General features: G+C 34.9%; 1 protein-coding gene across 1 annotated transcript in view; it reads right to left on the bottom strand.

The window, feature by feature from the left end:
• KCNN2 (potassium calcium-activated channel subfamily N member 2) overlaps positions 1-24,518 on the bottom strand; it is a 375,548-nt gene that overhangs the window by 285,615 nt on the left and 65,415 nt on the right. Inside the window, exon 2 of the mRNA XM_033111136.1 lies at positions 12,247-12,357. The gene's annotated coding sequence lies outside the window, so the exon portion shown is untranslated. The remainder of the gene's footprint in view (positions 1-12,246; positions 12,358-24,518) is intronic.

Genomic DNA, 24,518 nt, shown 5'->3' with positions numbered 1-24,518 from the left:
TTTCAAAATTGTCATAAAGTTTTATAGTAGGTTCTAAAACCAATATTATTCTTTGTGTACTTTCAACTTTAGTACACAGGAAACTTCCTGGCTTTGCATTAATTATTGTATCTGGGATCATTTCTTTTTTGCTTTTGATATATATATCCTATTGGTTCTGTGTTTCTGAAGAACCCTAAATTTACATTACTTCTCAATTTTTGATAAGGCAAGTTTTCTTTTTTTTCTCTCCCTTCTTCCGCCTCCCCCCGCCCCACTCCGGGATTCAAGCTTTGTTTCTCAGTCGAGTTGTGTAGGACACAGCTCCCTGGCCCAGGCTGGTGTTATGAGCCTTGCGCTCCTCCACCCCACCACCGCCACCCCCCTACCTCACCCCCACCTCCCCATCTCCCCTGCTGAGGCAGTTGGTCTCTGGTCGCTGGTCAGCTGCTCACAGCAGCTCATGGTAGCTCTTGCCAGCCGGCTGCTCAGGATGGCAGCCAGCCACTCATGGCAGCACACCACAGCCCAGGGAGGCACTCAGCAGCCTGAGGCAGCACTCAGCAGCCCACAGCAGCCCACTGCAGCCCATGGCAGCCCAGCTCCAGGGAGAGCTGTGGTTCACAATCTTAGCTGTAGAGGGCACAGCTCATTGGCCCATGTGGGAATCGAACTGACAATCTCAGCATTAGGAGCACCGCACTCCAACCACCTGAGCCACTGGGCCGGCCCAAGGCAAAATTTTCTTCCTTAGACCATTACTCTTTCACATGACTTTTTGAATCAGCTTTTTAAATTCCTCAAAAATATCCTGGGGATTTGAATCAGAAATGCAGTGAGCGCACAGATTTAAGAGAATTGAAATTTTGCAATACTGAGACCGACCTCTATGAACAGATTATATCCTCCCTTTTTTTGACTCTTTTTTTTCAATTAAATATTCTAATTTTTCACATGATGAACTTATACAGTTTCTATCTATAATAGTTATTCCTAGTTACTAGTTTTTTTTACGATTATGAATGAAATTTTATTTTACAAATTCCTTTTTAGTTTGTTACTGCATAGGAATTTTGACTAGTTTTATATGTGGATCTCGCATTCAATAAGCTTATTGAATTTTTCATTAGTGTTAATAATTTATTCGTGAGGAACCCTGAATGTTCTGTGAACACACTGTTTAGACTGCAGTTGATACCAGGATTATCTCTTTTTTTCTAACTTTATCAGTTATTATTCTTGTCTTTTTGCATTGGTTAAGACTTCAAGTAAAACTTCTATACTAGTTTATTATCATTGTCCTAGTCTTTTGATACACAGAAATGTATATGATATAAAGATAATATTTGCCTTCAGTGCCCCTAAAAATCTGCTATAAGAAACAAGTCTATAGCCATTTGTCTAGTTAAGTACTCCGATATGAAAGAATCAAGAGGGCCAGGTGATTACAGTCTAGACTAGGTCCTTAGGTTAAGTCCCCAGGGTTCCACGAAGACTAGAACTCTATATTCCTAGTTAATGACATTTTAAATGGTATGAACACCAGACCTTAAAATCATCTCTGGGACTTAAAAGCCAGAGACATCAGCCATTTATCTGGCCTTTGGAAAGACCTATTTCATTCCAAACAGACTGAGAATCTAGGGCTCCTCTACAGCCTCTCTAAAAGGAGTAAAAATATGCATATTTTTTCTTTTATGAGGGAAAGAATGTGGCTTTTATAAAAGGAATAAATCCATTGTTCTCCATCCCTCACCTAAGGGGTGCCAGGCTACTCCTGTAGGAAGTTTATCCAGCTGGCTTTTATCGAATTAACCTAAGGGGAAGGCCTAGGGTGAAAGGGGGTGGAGAGGCGATGTGTTTATTATTTACTACAAGGTAATTAATAACAAATCTATCTCTCACCCAGAACACCTCATAGGCTATTTGGGATAAAATTAAGAGGCATGAATATTAAAAACTCACCACACTAATAGATTGTTCTAACGTTAAATGACCTCTGTCTTCCTGAGACAAACCTTAATTGATGGTGATATATTTAATTTTAAACATTTTGAATGTTGGGTATACCAACATTATATTTAGAACGTCTGCATTAATAGTGATACGGAGATTGTCGTGCGATTTTCCCCCCCTTATTCTATCAAGTTTACTATTAAGGTTATACTGGATTTATGAATAATTGGGTAGTTTCAGGTTCTTTCTCTGTAACAATTGGCATAAACTGAAAAACTAAAAATCACCTCTCCCCAAACCCCTGGGGTCTTCCTGGAGTCCAGCACTGCTGATCTATTAAAAACAAACAGTCTTGAAGCTGAATTAAAAAAAAGAAATCACCTCTCTTGAAGGATTGTTTAATATATTCTATAATGCCACCTGAGCCGGATGTCCTGATAGGGGAGGGAAAAGGGCAACTGGTTCAAAATCTTTAATGCTTAGAGCTGGTTTCTTAAGTCATTTTTCTATCATTTACAGTTTCCAAAAAAATTGTTGTTTCATTTATGCTTTCAAAATTATTGTCATAAAGTTTTATATTAGCTTCTAAGACCAATATAATTATCCTTTGTAGACTTCCAACTTTAGTATTTATTGATTTACTTGTTTGCTTAGTTACTTATTATTTATATTTTATCCAGCCTCTGATGTATTTGGAATATGCATGATGTTTCTTACAAGGTCTGCCAATTAAGTAAGCGAACTCATCTGAGAAAAAGTGCTACATATCTCACTACTGAATATCGCTGTGGTCATATTCAATGCACTCCCCTTGGGAAGCTATGCACCAACGCCAGCGCCTAGTCCACGCTTCAAAGCAATTTTGAACTCTTTTTCTGGAATGGCCACCAGAGCTAAAATCATTATTACCCTCAATATCCTGAATGTCATCAAAATGTCTTCCTTTCAATATTTCCTTTATCTTCTGGTAAAGAAAGAAGTCATTGGGGGCCAGATCAGGTAAATAGGGAGGGTGTTCCAATACACTTGTTTGTTTACTGGCTAAAAACTCCCTCACAGACAGTGCCATGTGAGCTGGTGCATTGTCATCAGGCAAGAGCCACGAATTGTTGGCCAAAAGTTCAGGTCGTTTTTGTCTAACTTTTTCACGCAGCCTTTTCAGCACTCCCAAATAGTAAACTTGATTAACTGTTTGTCCAGTTGGTACAAATTCATAATGAATAATCCCTAGGATATCACAAAAAGGTTAGCAACATTGTTGCAACAAGTTCACAAACTTAATTGTCAGACCTCATATATCAGCTTACTCTTTTATATTGACATATTGCACTTCATTTTTCTCTCAGTAACTTTCATTATGCTCCTTTTCTCAGCTTTTTATTCCAATTTCTGAGGTGCTAATGTAAGAATATACTTTTCCAAATTCTACTTTCAAGTTCAATCCACCACTTTTTCATCTGGATTTGCTAGCATTGCCATACTGTACCCAAGTTACCAGGACTATCTAATGATACCAAATTGTTAGGCAAACAATGTTTATAAATATGTATTTATTTAGTATAATTGGTCATAGAACTAAATTGTAATTTTCCACTGAAAGATGACCTTTAAGATTGCAGAAATTCCATAATTCCTCAGTCAAAGGAAAATAGAAGGAACCTGACACTGACATCACATTTGCTAGGAACTCTAAGTAATCAGCAAGATGGAAAATAAGGAGAAAAGAACAACATAAATAAGCTGGCACTCCTTCTACTCTAAAAACTGATGCTTCAGCTAGAGGTCATCTGAACTATCACAAACAAATCAATATTTTTCAATTGTCTCCTTAATTAGTCACCATTATATTTAGCCTGTTACCAACACAATGGTCTTCAACCAGATCAAACCAAATGTTTTACCCAAACCATGATGAGCACCTGTTAGCATGGTCCTTTTGCTTTGGCCTCTCCTTGCTGTTAGTCAAATTCCTTGTATTCTGAGCAATCATTCAAATTCTGTTGAGGAATAAAATGCAAGTCTCGTTTCCCTGATGAATCAATTCCTATCTTATTTTTTCAAGATTGTCATATGGTCAGTAATATTTTTCACATATAAGAATGAATAGAATCTTAGATATGATACTTATGTTTAACTTTTTTTTTCGAAAAGGAAATTTAGGCCAAGAAAAGATAAATAACTTGCACTAGGACACATACATGTAGATAATGTCAGGACAGGCCTTGAACTTAGTTCTACTTACTCTTAGTCCTGTGCTTTTTCTACTATTTCATATTTTCCGCTCTTTCTTTTTGCCCTTTTGTCATTTCAGCATTCTGAACCATCTAAAAGATTTATAAGATGCTCATAAGAATTCAGAGCCATACTTATTTGTCAACAACCATCAATCTTTCTAAAAACTGAATTAAGGCTTATATTTCAGCATTTAATTTAAACACTGGAAAGGGCTTGGCTAGACTCAAGTAGATTTATGGTTCCTTATAATTAAAAATTTCTGTTGTAAACAGAGTTAAAATAATTGGTGTTAAATAATGCACAGACAGGTTACCATAAAAAACTTATGTTCAGTATATACCTATTACAAAATGAAATCCAGAAGGAGATATTTTAGAGATAATCTGAAACCTCAGGATTATGGTTAATATAGTAAGAAGAAATGAAGCAATTAACTAACATTATTTGAGTGCTTATGCTGTTCCAGGACAGTGGTCAGCATTTTCATCATTTATCTCAGTTAATTGTAAAGAAAAGGAAATTAGAACTTCACCAGCCAGTTATTCTGCCTTAATTTTTAAAACATCAGCATATTCTCTTAAATATAAGCAAGCATTCTTAACATGGCAGCCACAGACAAATTTCATGAAAGCATCACAGCAGAGGGCTTTACTCTAATAACAGTATTCTGAAGTATAACTCATACTGGGCATTACAAACTCTTCTCAATAATTCTGAAGAAATGATATTGTTCATGACTGTAGAATTTGAAATAAAAACATCTTTTGGTTCCAAACATTTTTCTTTCCATATATCTTTTTATGATGTTTTTATCGGACTAAGTTGCTTTATTGACTGGCACTACTAGGAATTATCAACATTGATGCCATTGTGATGACATTTTTGGGTTTTACCAGTTATGAAATTACTTCTGAATTCCCCACCAGTCAACGCATTTCCAAAAGCATGGGCAGTCCTGATCATTTATAGCATTTTAAAAAAATAATAAGTTAAGCATTGTTTATAGAAAATATGGTACTCTGAGTCCTTTGTAGCCAAAATGAGCACTTCACCTTTCACTGTCCTTAGGAACAAACTGAAAAGTCGAAGTAACTCAGAATGCTATAGATATAAAAACAGGGAAGAGGATGTGAGCAACATGTTCCAGTGAAAAAACACAGGACTGAAAGCTATTAGACTATGTCTAAGATCTAACTCTATCATTATCAAGGTGCAGATCCTTTGGCGTGTTATTTTACTTTTCTAGGACTTACTATTTGCATTAGAAAAGAATAAAGGTTTAAAATCAATGACCCGATTTTTCACCTCCAGAATCTATAAAAAGAACAGCAAAGTACATGGAAGAACATAGTACAGATCAGGAAAAAAAAATCAATGAAATGGAAAGCAAGAACAATAGAAAAAGCTGAAACACCTAAAAGTTAGTTCTTTGAAAATATCAACAAAAATTTTAAGCATCTAGCTAGTCTGATCAAGTGAAAACATGGAATTACACAAATTACCAACAGTAATGAAAGTGGAATTGTAACTACAGATCCCACAGGAAAAAAAATAAGATAATAAGAGGATATTATGAATAATTTTATACAACAAATTCAACACTTAGATGAAATAGACAAATTCTTTGAAAAACACAACTTATTAAAACCAACATTTTTCATGTGTCTATTTGCCATTTGTATGTCCTCTTTGAAGAAAGGTCTCTTCAGGTTGTCTGCCCATTTTTCAATTGGGTTGTTTGTTTTTTTGTTGTTGAGTTGCATGAGTTCATTGTATATTTTGGATATTAGCCCCTTATCGGAGGCACTGTTTGCAAAAATCTTCTCCCATTCAGTTGGTTGCCTCTTTATTTTGTCGATGGTTTCTTTTGCTGTGCAGAAGCATTTCAGTTTGATATAGTCCCATTCATTTATTTTAGCTTTTTCTTCCCTTGCCTTTGGAGTCAAATTCATAAAATGCTTTTTGAACCCAAGGTCCATAAGTTTAGTACCTATGTTTTCTTCTATGCAGTTTATTGTTTCAGGTCTTATGCTTAAGTCTTTGATCCATTTTGAATTAATTTTGGTACATGGTGACAGATAGCAGTCCAGTTTCATTCTTTTGCATGTGGCTGTCCAATTCTGCCAGCACCATTTATTGAAGAAGCTATCTTTTCTCCATTGTATGTTTTTTGCTTCTTTGTCAAAAATTATCTGTCCATATTTATGTGGTTTTATTTCTGGGTTCTCATCAGAGAAATGCAAATAAAAACCACAATGAGATATCACCTCACCCCTGTCAGAATGGCTATCATCAACAAGACAAATAGTAACAAGTGTTGGAGAGGCTGTGGAGAAAAAGGAACCCTCATACACTGTTGGTGGGAATGCAGACTGGTGCAGCCGCTATGGAAGGCAGTGTGGAGGTTCCTCAAAAAACTACGAATAGAATTACCATATGACCCAGCCATCCCTCTCCTGGGTATCTACCTAAAAAATCTGAAAACATTTATCCATAAAGATATGTGTGCTCCAATGTTCATTGCAGCTTTATTTATGGTGGCCAAGACATGGAAACAATGTCCTTCAATAGATGAATGGATAAAGAACTTGTGGTATATGTACACAATGGAATACTATTCGGCGGTAAGAAAAGATGAAATAGGACCATTTGTGACAACATGGATGGATTTTGAGAGTATAATGCTAAGCAAAATAAGTCAGATAGAAAAAGCAGAGAACCATATGATTTCACTAATATGTGGTATATAAACCAAAAACAACAAAAGAACAAGACAAACAAATGAGAAACAAAAACTCATAGACACAGATAATAGTTTAGTGGTTACCAGAGGGTAAGGGGCAGGGGGTGGGAGATGAGGGTAAGGGGGTCAAATATATGGTGATGGAAGGAGAACTGACTCTGGGTAGTGAATACACAATGGGATTTATAGATGATGTCATACAGAATTGTACACCTGAAATCTATGTAACTTTACTAACAACTGTCACCCCAATAAACTTAAAAAAAAGCAACAAAAGATAAAGCAGGAAATCTGAATATTTTTATATCTATCAAAAATTTAATTCAGAGTTTAAAACCTTTCCACAGAGAAAATTCCATGCAAAGACAGTTTTACTATAGAATGTTCTTCAATATTAAAAAAGGAATGACACTAATACTACATAAACTCTCATAAAACAGGGAAAGAGGAAACATTTCAAACTTACTTTTGAAGGCAGCATAATCCTGATACTAAAATGTAACAAAGATATTCCAAAAGAAAACCACAGATCAATAACACTTATGAAATTAGAGAGAAACAGTCTTAGAGATATTAGTCAATATACTAGCCATATATAAAGAGGATAATACATCATAATCAAGTGAGGTTTATTCCAGAAATGCCAGATTGGTGTAACACTTAAATCAATGTGATTAATTCTATTAATATTATAAAGGAGAAAAATGTTATAACCATTTCAATAGATGTAGAAAAATATTTCACCAAATTCATAATTAAAAATATAATAGTATTCTCAACAAAACACGAAAAGAAGGGAAGTTCTCATTCTGATTAAGAATATCTACAAAACAACTACAGCCAACATATTTAATGGTGAAGTATTAATGCCTTCCTCCTAAGTTATGGAACAAGGTAATAATACTCTCTCTTAAAACTTCTATTCAATATTGGACTGAAAGTTGTAGATATTGCAATAAGAAAAGGGAATAAGAGGTATGACAATCAGAAACAAAGAAATAATATTGTCACTACATGCAGATGGCATAATTGTTTACATAGAAAATCCTACAGAATTTAAAAACAACTACAAGAAGATAGTAAGTGAATTGAGTAAGGTTAGGAGATATAAGGCTAATATTTAAAAAAAATCACCTGATTTATCATATAGCAGCTAACAAAGTTAAAAAAACATTTTTTCTTTTAATTATGCAAAAACACAGAACATGTTTAGGAATAAGTTTAAAAAAGAGCATTAAAACCCTGTATACTTAAACTACAAAATATTCTAGGAAGAAATTAAAGAAAATCTAAATAAATAAACATATAATGTTAATAGAATGGAAGACTCAATATCATTAAGACATAATTCCTTCTCTATAGTCAATGTGATTCCATGATAAATTAAAGTAATGTTTTCTGAAATTGAGATGTTTCTGAATTTTATATGTAAATATAAAGAACCATGAATTCTAGCAATATTTAAGAAGAAGACTAAAGTTAAAAGAGCTATACTACCTAATTTCTAAGCTCACTGTAAAACCAGAGTAATAAAAACAGATCAACAGACAGGATCAGTAACTAGATCAGTGGAACAAAACAGAGATCCCATAAGTAAACCCATACTTCTAAGGTCATTTGATGTTTAACAATGATGTCAAAATAATTCAATAGGAGAAAGGAATGTCTTTTCAATAAAGGGTCCCAGAAGAAACATATATCCATAAAAGATCACCAATCCTTACCCCACACCACACATACACAAAATTAATTTGAAGTGAACATTGACCTAAATATAAATGCTAAAACTATAAACATTTTGGAAGAAAGTACAAAAGAGTATCTGAAACTTAGAGGTAAGAAAGATTTATTAACTAGGAAGCAGAAAGTAATAATCATAAAAGAAAGAAAGAAATGATAAATTATACTTCATCGAAATTAAAACTTTTGGCTCAACAAAGGATAGCACTAGGAAAGTGAATATATAGCCTGGGGAAAAATAAATGCACAAAGGACTGCTATGCAGAATATAAAAGAACTCTTGTAACTCACTCACAAAAAATTTTTTAAAAAATCTAACAGTAAAAGGCAAATTATTTGAAAAGGCTTCATAAAGAAGATATACGAGGTTTGACAACTGAGTTCGTGAACTTGTTGCAACGATTCTGCTAACCTTTTTTGATATCAGAGGGATTATTCATTATGAATTGGTACCAACTGGATGAACAGTTAACCAAGTTTACTATTTGAAGTGCTGAAAAGGCTGCATGAAAAAGTTAGATAAAGACGACCTGAACTTTTTGCCAATAATTCATGGCTCCTGCATCATGACAATGCACCAGCTCACACAGCACTGTCTGGGAGGGAGTTTTAAGCCAGGAAACAAATAACTGTATTGGAATACCTTCCCTACTCACCTGATCTGGCCCCCAATGACTTCTTTCTTTACCTGAAGATAAAGGAAATATTGAAAGGAAGACATCAAGGGTAATACGATGACAGCTCTGATGGCCATTCCAGAAAAAGAGTTTCACAATTGCTCTGAAGGGTGACCTAAGCTCTGGCGTCGGTGCACACCTTCCCAAGGGAAGGACTTCGAAGGTGACCATAGTGATATTCATCAACAAGGTATGTAGCACTTTTTCTAGGATAAGTTCATACACTTAATTGTCTGACCTCATATAATAAAAACATTTAAAAGTATTCAGTATGTTTATTCATCAGGAAAATGCAAATTAGAACCACAAGGATATACCAATACCTACAAAGTAGGATGGTGAAAATTAAAAGACTTGCAAAACCAAGTGTTCACAAGGAAGTAAATCACCTGAAACTCTAAGGCAAATGATACAACCACTTTGGACAAAGATTTGCCAGTTTCTGAAAAACTAAATATACTAAAAATGAAAACTGAATATACATCTAGTCTATGACCAAGGCAATTTCAGTGCTAGGTATTTAGCAAAGAGTAAAGAAAACATATGTCCACAAAAGGATTTGCATGAATGCATTAATACAACTTGATTCATAGAATCTACAACTGGAAATGGCCACGTCATTCATTAATTAAAAAAATGGATAAACTGATATTCACAGAGTTGTTCTACTCAGCAATAAAAAGGAATCAACTACTGATACAAGTAACATGGCTATAAACCTCAAAATCATTATGCTGAGTAAATGAAGTGTCAAAAAAGTATATGATGCGTTATTCCATTGATAGGAAATGGAAAACTGAGTAGGGCAAAGGCAGATGAGCAGCTTCCTTTGAGGAGTTTGTGGGAGAATCGACTGAGAAATGGCTTGAGGGAACCTTTTGGGGAGATGGCAATATTGTGTATCTGATTCGGAGTTTGGGTTGCAAAGGACATGCATTGTTGGAACTAATAGTACATTTAAACTACGTGCATTTGGTATCCTTAAGCTTTGTGAATATAAGTTGAACCTTCACAAAAAAAGAGAATAACCATAAAAATATATTGATATGCATACTTAAGGGTGGTGGTAGAGTTCTACTGATGTCTGCTATTTATAATGAATCAAAAGGACAAGTGGATGGATATAGTTAAATACATAGATGGATAGTATGTGATAAGGCTAGTATTATAACTTTATAATTAATATGTTAATTTTCACTGAAAAACTCTTTCAACCTTTCTGAATGATTCAAAATTTTTAAAGAAAATATTGGCGAAAATGTGGTTAAAAGACTTAGCTAACATTGAAGGAATAGTGATGAATGTGATAAATTTTTAAGAAACCTTCTATCTCCTAGTACAATTTTTTTCTTCAAATCATTTGGAGTGACATTAATTATTAAGAGATGTCAGTTTTCAGAATGCATTGATATTAATTTCAATTTTCAGTCCTGTTCACATATTTGATTTTCTCCATTTAAACCTCAGTGGCCCATATCCAGCCATTTGGTTTCCACAAATTCTGTCAATAATGTGGCAGAGTATAAAATATAGAATGATGCTAGATAATAACCCAATGGCCTTCTTAGAGGACAACAATCATAGTATTTTAGGAATATACAATTACTTTGATCAAAGGAACGCAAAGGATGGGAATAGTTCAGAAACCAATTTCAAACAGGAAAATGAAATGGTAATCTCTCGAGATTATTTCCATCAAAGTTAAGTCTTGTAATTTCTATATACAAAGAGGGCCTACTTCTATTGAGAAAAAGGTAAAGCATTAGTTGGCGAAATACTTTAAGCAATAGATGCAACATTAGAAGTTATAGATCAAACATTTACTTTGCAGGGCACTGTGTTTGACACTTTAGTCAGCAGAAGATGAAATGGAAAATAAATTGAAGCTGGGTACCTCTATTAAAAGGAAATTAAAATAATGATAAAGAAGAGATCCTATCCCAATAATTATGATATGCAATGGTTAAAATGAGTTGTAGACAGAACTTTCCAGAATTATGGCCATCTTTAGTTGACTTGAAATCATTGAATGTCAGAGCTTATTTGAGCCATATAACTCCTCGATCCTAATTTAAACAAATTAATTTTAAAGCGAGACTTTTGAGATTACTGGGGAAATTTCAACATGGACTGTCTTAGTTGATATTAAAGCATTATTGCTAATCCTTTTAAAAGTTTTATAACGGTATTGTGGTGCTGTTTTTAAAAATTTCCTTTGTTAAAAGAATATACAATGTCTGACAGTTACTTCTGTAATACTCTACCCTAAAGATCCTAAAAATACAGTTAGGTAGTTTTGACGTGTGTAGAGGATTTGTGGTACACAAGCCAGATTCTTGCTTCAGGACCAAGTCACTCATTTCCTCAGCTGGGGGGTCGGGGGGACTCAGGGGGGAGGGAGCTGGCTGCTGACAACTCACAGCTGAGTCCGTCTGTGGAAACTGGCTGAGGCTGAGAGGCCTGCCAAGCCTAAGGTTACACCCCCTCTACACACACACACACACACACACACACACACACAGGAGGCTACATTCAAGGACTGATTGCTGATGGAATACAAAACCCATCACACCTTGCTTTTTAGAGACAACTCTAAAAGACCATCTCAGATTAGTGCTCCCTTTAAAAGTGCTGCTCCAAAGAGCAGTCCACAACGCACACTTGCAAATCTGCATCTCATTGTTTTAGTACCTTTCTAAGATAGCCTAAGACAGGGTAGAAATAAAATGTAAAAATACCAGCAAAAATGTTACTCTGTGGATTGCCTCCAACAATACCATTCCTCTACAGAAGCGAGCAAAAAGTACGACTCTCCTCCATTTGGCTGTGGTGATGCTCTCCGTCCCACCTCACCCATAATCAGCCATTGAGGCCTTTCCCTACAGCAAACACAGTTGACAAAAGTAATTAAAGTACCTCTTGAGGGTCAAGCATCAGGATGTTTTCCTGATCCTGGTCTGAAACGTCTCACTGCTCCTCAGCTTCTTTCCACACACAGTTCCAAGGTTCTAGGAAGGGATAATCAACCTGGTTGGAGTAGAGGAATTGCATAGTTCACGTAAAGCCTGAGCAAACCTCTGATCTCCATTTATTTCAGGAGTCAAGGTATACTCTGTCAGCCACTCTAGGCCAATTATACTTCTCCATTCTCTGCCCCCAAATCTTACATTGGGAGATCAGGGGGAATCTAGCCTGGAAGAAACCTGGGGGCAGAGCTCCTCAACTCCTTTGGGTGTTGACAGCCCTAAACTTTTTGAAAAGAACATCTCTGACTAGTTAAATGTCCTATGGAGTGACTGCTTTTCAAAGAAGTGACTGCATGTTTCAAGAAGACACACAGAGGGCCACAGATATATGAAAACATGCTCAACTTCACTACCTCTAAGGGAAATGCAAATCAAAATCACAACATGATACCACCTCACACCTGTTAGAACAGCTATTGTCAATAAGATAAGAAATAACAAGGTTGGACAAGATATGGAGAAAAGAGAACACTAGTACACTGCTAGTGGGAATATAAAGTAGTGTAGCCTCTATGGAAAACAGTGTAGAGGTCTCTCAAAAAGTTAAGAATAGAGCTACCATATTACTCAATCTCTCTTCTGGGTATCTACCCCCAACATTTGAAAACATTTATCTGTAAAGATATATGAACCCCCATGTTCATTGCCGCATTATTCACAATAGTCAAGACTTTGAAACAACTGAAGAGTCCTTCAATAGATGATTTGATAAAGAAGATGTGGTACATATATACAATGGAATATTGCTCAGCCATAAAAGGATGAAATATTGCCATTGGCGACAACATAGATGGATATTGCGAGTATCATGCTAAATGAAATAAGTCAGACAAAAAAAGGACAAGAACCATATGATTTCACTCATATGAGTATGTAGATATAAAGCTGAAAGCAACAAACGAACAAGCCAAACAAAACCAAATAGACACAGACAACAGTATGGTGGTTACCAGAGGGAAGGGAAGGAAGATAGAAAATGGTAAAGGGAGTCAAATAAAAGGTAACACAAAGAGACTAGACTTTGGGTGGTGAGCACACAAATAACCCTAAAAAAAAAAAAAAAAAGAGGATTTATATGCCAGAAGTCCGGTATTCACATAATAAGTGATAAATAGGAGAGTACAGAAATAGATGCAGATTTACATAGAAAGTCGATTCTCAACCAAGTGCCAGAGCAAAATCCTTTCAACAAAAGATGCAGGAACAACTGGATGTACATGTAAAAAAAATGAATCTTGATCCCTACATTATACCATATAAAAATATTAATTCATGATGGATGAAGGATTTACATGAGAAAACTAAAATTATAAAGCCTTTAGACAAAACAATAGAATATCACCTTGAACTAGGAGGAGGCAAAGATTTGTTAGTTAAGACACAGAAAGTAGTAATCATAAAAGAAAAAAAAACAAATGATCTTTCATTGCATTAAAAACTTCTCATCTTAAGATGCCATTAAGAAAATAAATAAGGCGAATTCATTTATCAAAATTATGCAGCTAAGATTTGTGCATTACAATACACAAATGTTAGTATATATCCAGGTGGCCTCTGCCCAAATACAAACCAATGCTGCTGTCACCCTCATAGGCTTTTAAGAGTGCAAAGCTTTCAGTTGCACATTTCATATGTTTATAAATAATTTATGTTAATTTTATTCTATCACAAACTGTTTAATGAGTTCCGAAGACTTTTATAAAGAAAAGTGAATAAAATTTGTTTTATGCAACAAATTAACTCTTTCACACATGGGTGTACAAAGAAAAATGGCTGGCAAAGAAAAGCACCAAACCCAGAGAGACATTTTAAAACAACTGTGAGGCATGAACCTTAGAAGTGTGGGAACAGCACAAATGCCAGAGAACATTCCTGTAAAGATTCTGAAAGGAGAGAAAACTTCAAACCTGGTCTTTCTCCTAGTCCAAAACCCTGATAATATTTTCTTCAGGACTGATTATTTATAAAGGTGGATTCAGATGCAAGTACTGCTCAGTTTTCTGCATTGATTTGTCTTTTCAAGCTTTGATAGAGTCTTATATATGCATATGAATAATTCCAAGTTATCCATTGATATTAATACAGTAGCAGCTTATAAACAGTATTTTTAACATGGAACTTAGCTTTTATTTAAAAAAAAAACAACTAGAATGAGAACAGTGATTTTCTTTTAAAATTGTTATTCAAATAACACATGTACTTATTTAAATGCAAATCACCCCCAATTCGATGTGTATACAGGGTTAGCCATAAAGACAGAAGTAAGGGATTGAAGGAGGAATATACTGTTAGAATCATAAATACTGTCTGAAGTGTATTGCCAGCTGTAATTGTGACAACAGGGAACAAAATAAATCTTAACTATAGTAGTTTCCATTCCTGTACAAAATGAGACCTGGTAGGAGTAAGTGACTATATTTCTTTGTGAAGATCATAAGCTCAAACTAACACTCAAAGGGCAAAACAAATGTCCATGTGAATTTGGGAGGTTGGAACAGCAGCACAAGAGTGGTGGACTTGTCAACTCAAACAATTTTGCCATTTCTTATTCAACATTTAACTTACATTCTATTTCATTTCATTATGTTTGTCCACAGAGTATATCCATCCGGGCACTTTAGGCAAAAGACACATGGTCAATATGCTTTGATCTACAGAAGTCACTTTCAATTATTTCAAAAATATATTTAAAGCTTAAAGCAAAGGGGGGGGCTTGGATTAATAAAATGAACAAATATGAATGGATGTAACTGTTTCTTGTGCTTTTCTCTATATATATTTTGAACTCCTTGAAGGTAAAATTCACATTTTCTGTTTCTTTGCACAATCTCTACCACAGTGTGAGGCTGTGGTATTTGATTGTTAAAATGTGTTTAATAAAATGAAAAATTTAAAAACTATTATATGATTGAGGCTTATTTTAATTAAATGCTCTACTCCGAGCAAATGGGTAGCGAGTATTGCTACAGGAGTGGTAATTGTGCCTAGGGAAGTGGAAATGAACCAAGGAAAGCTTTAGGGGAAAACGTTTGACATTTTCTTTTAGAAGTTTACACACTGTCTAAAAATGGACAGGGCCGATTCCCAAGGTAAAGAAAATACAGTAGAGTGAAAAGAGCATGGGCTGTTTACCGACTTTCTGGCTCTGTGATTTTAAGCTAGTTATTAATCTACTTTCAGGCTCTATTTTCTAAATGGAGATAATATTCTCTGCTTGAAAGCATCGTGGGGAGGAAGGGGGAGGCAATTTCAGTAAAGCACTTAGTAGGCATCTAATAAATAAGAGCTATAGTATTTTTGGTGCCAAGAGAAGTCCTTGTGTGGTCCTATCTTACACTGTACAAGAGACAATCTGTGTGACTAATATCATATGACAGATGTGATGCTATGTCACTTCTTGTAGGTTATAAAGACTGTGGCTCCCGTCTTGGGCAGTGTCTTCTTCTCTCCTCCCTTTCTCTTGTATCACGCTAGTGGAAGCAAACTCCCAAAGTGCTATTGGCCCTGTGAGGGAGCATACGTGGAAAGCAACCAAAGCCTCCAGCCTCCACCAGCAAGGAACTCTGTATGCCAACATCCAAAAGGAGTGAGTTTGCACCAACTCTCCTGTTCCAGTTGAGCCTTGGGAACTGCAGCCGCAACCAACAGCTTCACTAAAATCTCATGAAAGAACCTGAGCCAAAACTATCTGGTTAAGCGACACCCACATTTCTAACCCTAGAAACCGTGAAATAATGTTTAATGTTTCAAATTATTACGTTTGGGGACAATTTGTTACATAGCAATGGATAATTAATATAGTTCCTGAAGTCTAAGTTTCAACCCGATGAATTCTCTCTTGGGGGGATTTCAACAAGCCTATAGAGGCTAATGTCTTTGCATTCAGTCTCCAAGGGCTAAACCATTTCCATACTCCCTCTTAAACTATTACCAGAATTAGAGAAGATAGAAGGTCACGGAAAAGAAACAGAAAAGATAATTCATTTGCCAAGCACTTCTGGTCTTATCTTAGAAAATACGTCAACCTAGAACATCAAAGTACAACCTAAATTTAATACAGTCACCCAATGTGACCTCCTTAACAAAATGACAAATAAAACCCTAACTCCATGACTAATCTAAATTTTAGAGATAAAATGCAATGGGTAATTAACTGCTATATTCTTAATATTGTTCAAAGGAAGCACTTAACAATATCAAAAGAATAGTGTTACATAAAACCAAGAGGAGCCCCACTAAAAAAGTAAATGAATTGAAGTGGGAAGGTTATGCATCTCAGAGGTTCCTATTGCAGAAGGCAAAAACAGAGATCAGGCTTTGGAGAGGGAAGAGGTGATCGGATCTGGAATTTCTCATCTAGAATTTCTGATATTGTCTAGCAGTTTTGAAAATCATCTTCCTTCCACAGAAACTATTTTTAACAAATTTGACCATGTATCATTTCTCCTGAAATGTAACATGATTATATAGCTGTGCTGTGTGTAAATTTATTTATCTTCAGATGGACATACGCATATTCCACCACCAGATGAAGCAAATCCTTCCAAAGTGGAAAGCAACTGCCAGATGGCCAATAGTTTATGGAACTGTCATTTGGCCTCTTTCCACCTACTTATTATAATTATTAAGTTAGGAGAAAAGTCGAGCCTCTGTAGAAGTCAAAAGACACACATTAAGACATCTGTATATTTCTTATTTAAGTGCTAACAAAAATGTAAGAAATGTTTTACTGATTTATTTTTGTGTGGCTATTACTTCCATTTTCTTCCTTTGTGGATGAGGATGGGTAGTGAATAGGAAGAATACCAAAGGAGTCACATCTAAGGTTAGGTTTACTGCCTTTCATGACTGAATAAGAAACAATGCCACACATTAAAACTGCAACGGCAGGCTAAGTTTAAGGCAGGCTTATGTAAAATGGACAGGTTTCAGCACTTGGGTCATAACATGCCATTTTACAAAGATCTCAGATCTGTAAGATTTAAAAGGTTTTTACTTAACCCAATGTCTAACCGATCAGAATTTTCTTTTCCTTTTCCTGTCCGTCCTCTTTTCTTTGAGAAAAAAATATTTTAAATAAAAATATAAAAAAAGAACACTAGGATAGGTCTGTCTTGATTGATCACCCCATTTTAACTTGGGAAATAATTCTAGGTCTTCATAGGGTTAGCACAATTTTAATTAAAGCACTCCATGCAAAAGTGCTCTAATGATTAATATTTATTAAATGTCTGTTTTTTTAGGAATTATTTTAACATTTTGTATGGTATATTCTATATAAACTAACTAACATACCAAATTTTACCTTAGGTCCCCAACAATGTTATACAATTATTTCACATATTATTATTAATCCATATTCATTTTCTTGTGTGAAGTGTGATATACAAAGTAGTATTATTGTTATTATCCAACATTTTATATCTGGGATTCAATAATTCCAAGATATTAAATGCCTGGTTTTAAGGTGTGGAAACACATGCAGTGATCATACACCATTTATTCAGTGAGCTTTTCAGAGGTGGGTAGAGAGATATGATGATTACAAAAAGTTTCCCCCTGAAGGAACAAGAAAGAAGAATGGAGAAGAGGAGGTTGTACGTGGGAGGGAGACAGATCTTCTGGAGGTGGAGGGATTTAACTTAGAAAAGATAAAAATCCCTGTCTATGAATAGAAGTTTAAACACTATTAAGAATATTGATTAAAGGTCCAAGAATTAGTAAAGTTCTGTGTTAATTTGTAGACTTCTATTTCATAGAGATGCAAATCATTTCTGTTTGGTGGAAAATAAATCCCCAAAAGTTATTATTTACTCTCCTTAGACAGCATCAACTAGTTCTATGTCTAAGATTCATTTATTCTATTGCCTATGAATACCTGGCTTCTCCAGTGCTCTTTGGACCAGTTTAACATATAATTGGTTCTCTCATTAACTAACGTGTTGAATGAAAAAAATCTTTGACATGTGTTAATTTTATATTTAAATCAGAATGATGACTAATGACTAATAGCCTTGAATAGTAATAGTAGCATTGTCTTATTATAAATGCATCATCAAAACTAATTCCATTTTTCTTAGGCATTTGTGTAATGTTTTCTTCAAGATATTTCATATGTAATGTATTTGAGGAGGTCTGGCCCATGTGTAAAATGTTTTATAAAGTAAACTTACATGTTGAACCTTACAACACCTTTTAAGCTCTGGCAAAAACAGGTGCAATGTTTATTTCATAATTTTCTTTGACATGGATGAATGACAAATTATTTCCAAATGAACAAGGACTTAAGGAATTCAATACAAGATAATTGGAACCGGAAATGGTATTATTTCTTTGTCTGCAGTGGTTTGCCACCAGATGCAATTTTTCATCTTAGGGGACATTTGGCAATATCTCGTGATATGTTTGGTTGCCACGGCTAGGGAAAAGGTGCTGCTGGCATCTTGTGGTTAGAGGCCATGGATGCTGCCAAAGACTGCCCATGACAAGCCCAACAGCAAAGAATTATCCAGCTCAAATATTAATAGTGTTAAGGTTGAGAATCACTGGTCTACATTAGCAAAGCAAAAGCAGTTGAGGAATTATCAGGCAAAACCAAGGGGGAAGTACAGATACAATGTAATTCTCCCCAATAAAAAATGTGGATGAGAACATTATATTAGCCTCAGCAATAATAGTATAGCAATTATCTTTGAAATTCACTCTGTTTTCAGGTAATATAACTCGTGCTTCATTTCAGAATTGATGTAGAACATTAAGAATAGAAAATTCTTTTCATTTTTCACAGTAATTTTAACAAAAATGGCAAATCATATAGCAATTCAACTAAAGTACAATTGCCACTATTTGATGGGCTATGTTAACCCTCAAAATAGATGAACTACTATTTTATAGATTGAATTTCAGTTTTGGTCACTTACTACATGAATTTGAGGGTATGTTTTTCCCCTGGAAAATGTGTCCTTAAGTACAGCTATACATTATGTCTCCTTTCATCACTCACTGTTGGAGTTGATGAATTATTTCATCTGCAGAATTGTAACTATTTTTTACCTGGGTTTTCCTGGTAAAAAGAATCCTACCTGGCTTTTCTCTTTGAGCACACCAACAAAATCCTCACCCTTTCAAAAGCTATGCAAGTCCCACCATATCCAATTGTAAATCTTATTCATCTTTGATACATTCACCTGACTTTATAAGAATCTGTTCAGAGATTCACGAGCATATCATTTTTGAGAGGCAACAAAAGTATCTGTCTAGAAGTGTTCAAGTTAATGTGGCAGAGACTCAAGATCTATAGAAGTTGTTTCTACTCAGCTACAGACCTCCACACCTCAGTGAGAAACTTTGTGACACTTATAAGTAGCAGGGCATAACATTTTCCTCATGTGTTTGAAGAATACTAAAGAATTCCCCCATAATCCTAGCCTAAAGAGAAAACAATTGTTAACAAGACAGTATTATCATTCCAGTCTTTCTAGAAAAGCGTATCTAAACCCACAGTTTATAGCTGCCTCTCTCCAAACATGCCCAAGTGGATATTACATGCTGAGAAAAAAAGGAAAAGCCCCCAGCAGTAAATAGTGTTAGATGTTAAAAGTGAAGCAGTGTTAGAGGGAGCTGAGGATTGTAATTACTTCCTAACATAAGGATACAGCAAGACTCACACACACAGCCCATTGAGGAGGCTTTGATTTCATACACAGAGGGCTCAGATGATAACTTTCCATTTCCTGTCTTGCCTTGAACAGAGAATCCAGGTCATTTATTTGATGTTTGGCAGTTTTTAGGGCATCCAAACCCATCCCACGGATGAAATACTGTATATTAATTCATGACCAGAGGAAGCAGACCTTTTGGAACTAATCAGGAATTAAAGTTCATGAAATGCTGTCTCATTGTGAAGGGAAATAGACAAATTCATCTTCAAGGGCATGCCAGAGGTTTTCCTTTGCATCTGAGCAAACACAGAATGCCTGACTGCAGCTGAAATCTTTGAAATATACATCAAAGCACATGCAATACAGAATAAATTCTTCCAGTCTTGTAGGACAGAGGATCTTCCATTTCAGGCAAAGGCAGTTCAGAAGTAAAGTATACAATACTAGAAAACCTATGCTTTACAAAGTTAAAATGAGACAATGGAGAGGACAATTACTGTAATCTATACTCTTTAAGTGGTCTTGTCTAGACTATTCTAAACTCTATAGGGCAGCCATTACACATCTGTTGTGAGTCTATTTGCATCATTGCAAGGCTACAAAATAAACTTATTTCAGGAAGCAATTCTTCAGAAACGTTTTGTGTGTTGTTTTCTAAGGTAGGACAAAGTTTCCAACAGAGTTCACCTGTCTGGTGAAGCTATGACAACCACTAATAGTTTATATTGGGGCGTAATATTTGCCAGCTCTCTTCGGGTTTTCCAAATTCATTTTCTCTTCAAGACTTTTATTTCAATTGTCCTTAATTTTGAACCACTTAAAGATTAAGAATCACATTTGGGTTTCAGGAAATATTTCATTCAAAAGGCACCCATTTAAAACTTGATTGTGAAAAATACCTATATTCTACCTACATAAAGGCTCTTTCCTTACAATACTTTGTCATAGAGACATTTCAGAAGAATTTAAGAAAAGACTATTTCATAACTATATTCTTATTGAATTTACCATAATCATTGGCAGTAACATTGATGGTTTTCTTAGACATTTTTTGATTTGGTACTTTTAGGCATGGTCACTGATGGAAAATGAATAATTAATAAAATAATATTCTATAACATTTTGATCACTCTTCAAAGTCTTCAATCCACATAAGCTGAAGTGTTAATATTTTAATGTACCACAAAGAAAATTAACTGAAAATTTCTCTTCTGTGAAGGCGACAATGTTTCTTTTAGAATTCTTCAAAGATTTCCTTTTGAATTTCTGGCATATTATTATAAATACCAGTTCCTAAAAATCACCATGTTATAATTTCAGAGACCAGTCAGTGCAAAATCTGAAGAACTTCATTCAAAATAGGGTATCTATAGATGGGTCTTCAATCTTCTGATTCTACCTGTAAGTCCTAGAGATTTTCTTGCACATGCTCACTAAAAGAACATATATGTTTTTAATTGCAGCAATGTTTGCGATAGGAAAAAAATGAAAATAATTTCAATGATAATCAATAAGAGAATGTTTAAGTAGACAATGTTATAAACTGGGAAAGCCGTTGAAACAGACAAGTAAAGGACCAAGTTAAAGTTGGATATACCAATACAGAAGTATCTTAATGCACACTGAAGTAAAATAACTAAGTAGAAAACTTTTATACACATATACAGAGATGCACACACCACATATATAATATGTAATATCTATATATAATATATATATCCATATATATATATATAACCATATGGATCTATCTATCTATCTATCTATCTATCTATCTATCTATCTATCTATCTATCTATCTATCTATCTATGGAGCTGTGTATGAATCACCCATCTATACGGGTGAAAACTTCCATTATGTACTAGTATAACTTTCCGATGCATTATATTTCTCCTAATCTCCAGAAGGCCAGGGTCATTCTCTAATTCTTAAGAACCTTGAATATCCCTACTCTCTCTATTCTATAAAAATCTGGGCAACTTACAGCTTTTATGCATACATACTAGTTATTGGCAGAATTCAAAATTCAAATATGTTGCTAAGAGATAAGAAGGCTAGAATGGTTGAAGACTTGACTTAAAGGGTAACACTGTAAGTCTTAAAATTTCAAAAATAGGAACACTGAAAAGGAAGCATCTGTCCTATCTCCTTTGTCAATATTTATTAAGTGCTTTGCATGATGCTTTGCCCATAATAGGTTCTAAATACACATTTGTCGAATTAATGGTTCTGTTAGTTCACTTTAATGTGTGAAGTGTTATGTTGGGATGAAGTGAGGGTTGTGCAGGATCGAGAACCAACTGGAGAGGCCATTATGGTCACCTCCAAGGGCTTCTACAAAGTCTCTGCAAAAGTTTCCTTCCCTTTGTCAGACTTGGAATGGGGTAGCATCTTCAGATCCAGAAAATTTCCTAAGTTCCCAAGACCCAGACCAGATTCTACGCTTTTCATCTTTAAAATTTTACACCACGACCAGAGGTCCCAATACTCTACACCCTGCAAATTGGAATGATTATACTGGTAAGTTTTTTTCTCCTCCACAATTCTGTTCCATTTCAGGCTACATTAATTCAAAGACATGGCCAAGCAGCCATAAAATGACCTTCTATATGGCAAAGAGTACATTTATAATCACTGTGCAAAATCATTAGTGAGTAGTCACCAAGATATTGATTCATAATTAGAGTTGGGTATCAGGGGAAAAATATGAAAATGAGGAGAACATGGCTCCCAAAAAAAGCATTTAAGAGGAGCAAAACTCTGGAATTCCAGAATTTTAGATAAGTTATAAATGTAGAGTGGGAAGTCTATAAGGAGGTAATAATGTATCCCCCAAAATGCAATGAGGAGAGTAATAAAAACCTGACTGTATATGGTAGATTTGTATTCTACCCCCAAGAAGCAGGAGAGGTGAAGGAAAAATTGTGTGGTGCTCTTTGAAGAACTTATTCAATTGAATAATTTGTAAATCTCTTTGAAATCCTTCAATGATTTTCCAAACTATTTTAGTCAAAGGAACAATACTGATATTTTGCAAGTCAATGAGAAAAAACTGAAGTGTCAATTTTCTGCTCCCACTCAGAGGACGTTTTCCCTGTAGGGTATGTGTCATAGATAGGGGAAATGTGAAAGGTTTTTATGTTGTAGTTGGTGTTATTTTTTAATATCTGGTGTGATGTGGCCTCCCAGATAAGGACAAAGCTACTGGAGTGGCTACCTCCTTCCGAAAAGTGGCTTTTGCTGTTATACTTTTAAATGTAGTGATTGATGCATATAAGAATATTAAGAAAAAATGAAAAAAATAGGGACCAGTGGAAAAAGTAAGAATTAGTACCTGAAAGCTAGACAACAAGGTCTCATTTGTTAAAGCTCAGTAACAGATACGAATTTGAGCTTCCCAGTAGGCCAAAGCAAAAAGTAAAATATGCCCACATACCCATATGATGTAACCAAATTAATTTTCAGGGAAAGAATAGTTTGAGATAATGGCGAAATAATTTTTTTGTGGATTTTCATAAAGAAGACACTGATGTAGTAGTTCAAGCAAGATGGTTTCTAAAGGTCTGAGTTTAAGAATACAATTTTGGACATTAAAAGAAATATTTATTACTAGAGTTCTGGAAAAAAATGGGAGACAGATTTTGAGTTTGTATTCTCTGATAAGACATTAGGTACAAACATTTAATATTATCAATTGAGGGAAGAGCCATAGAAAGTGGGAAGTGTTTGACATCTTCTTATGAAAACGGATACAGACCTGGGTAGGAAAAAGTAGCCACTCCAATTTCATGAAAAGCTATGACACATAGCATCTACAGACAGGGATAAATTTGTCCTTTGAAAGAAAGTTCTGGTCTGCTGTAGCATACAGATGAATGAGGCTCAGAATTGAACACCACAGAGCATGGCTAAAATGATTTTATCATGGAAAAATTTCCATATGGTTATTAACATTATCCCCCTACTGCCTTAATACATTTTCAATAAAACCTACACAAGATCTCTTTTTATGCAAAGTATCTTCTTGGTGAATCCTTCAAGATCAGTTAGTTATAAAACGTATTGCCTGGTAATTAATAGAATGATTGGACCTGCTCTGCTAGAGTGTTGCATATAAATTGATTAAGTGATGAAGAATAACTGCCAAAAGTGATGCTTTTGGATTAGTTTGGTTGACCTCAAGCCAAAGTTTTGACAATTATTAAATAACTATCAAGTTTCTATTTAGGTGGCTCCTAATAAGTGACAATATAACGTACTAAGCAGGAAAGAAGAATAATTATCTTTCTATTCTCCATAGCAGAAAAGTATGCATCTAACTGATCTAGAAATAATTCAAGTAATTAAGGTGCAGATTCAAAAGAAGGCAGCCTAAACTATATTGTTGTTTCACACTCATCAAAATTATTGTCTTATCTCAAACAATTTTATCGATCCTTATGTTCTTTGACATATTAAGTAGTGGGTTCTGTAAGAAAGAACATCTGTAATCTGGATTCT

Source organism: Rhinolophus ferrumequinum, chromosome 7 (genome assembly GCF_004115265.2).
Source record: "Rhinolophus ferrumequinum isolate MPI-CBG mRhiFer1 chromosome 7, mRhiFer1_v1.p, whole genome shotgun sequence".
In the NCBI taxonomy this organism is placed as follows: Eukaryota; Metazoa; Chordata; class Mammalia; order Chiroptera; family Rhinolophidae; genus Rhinolophus; species Rhinolophus ferrumequinum.
Note: the sequence above shows the minus strand (reverse complement) of the source record. Positions and strands in the feature narration are given on the sequence as shown.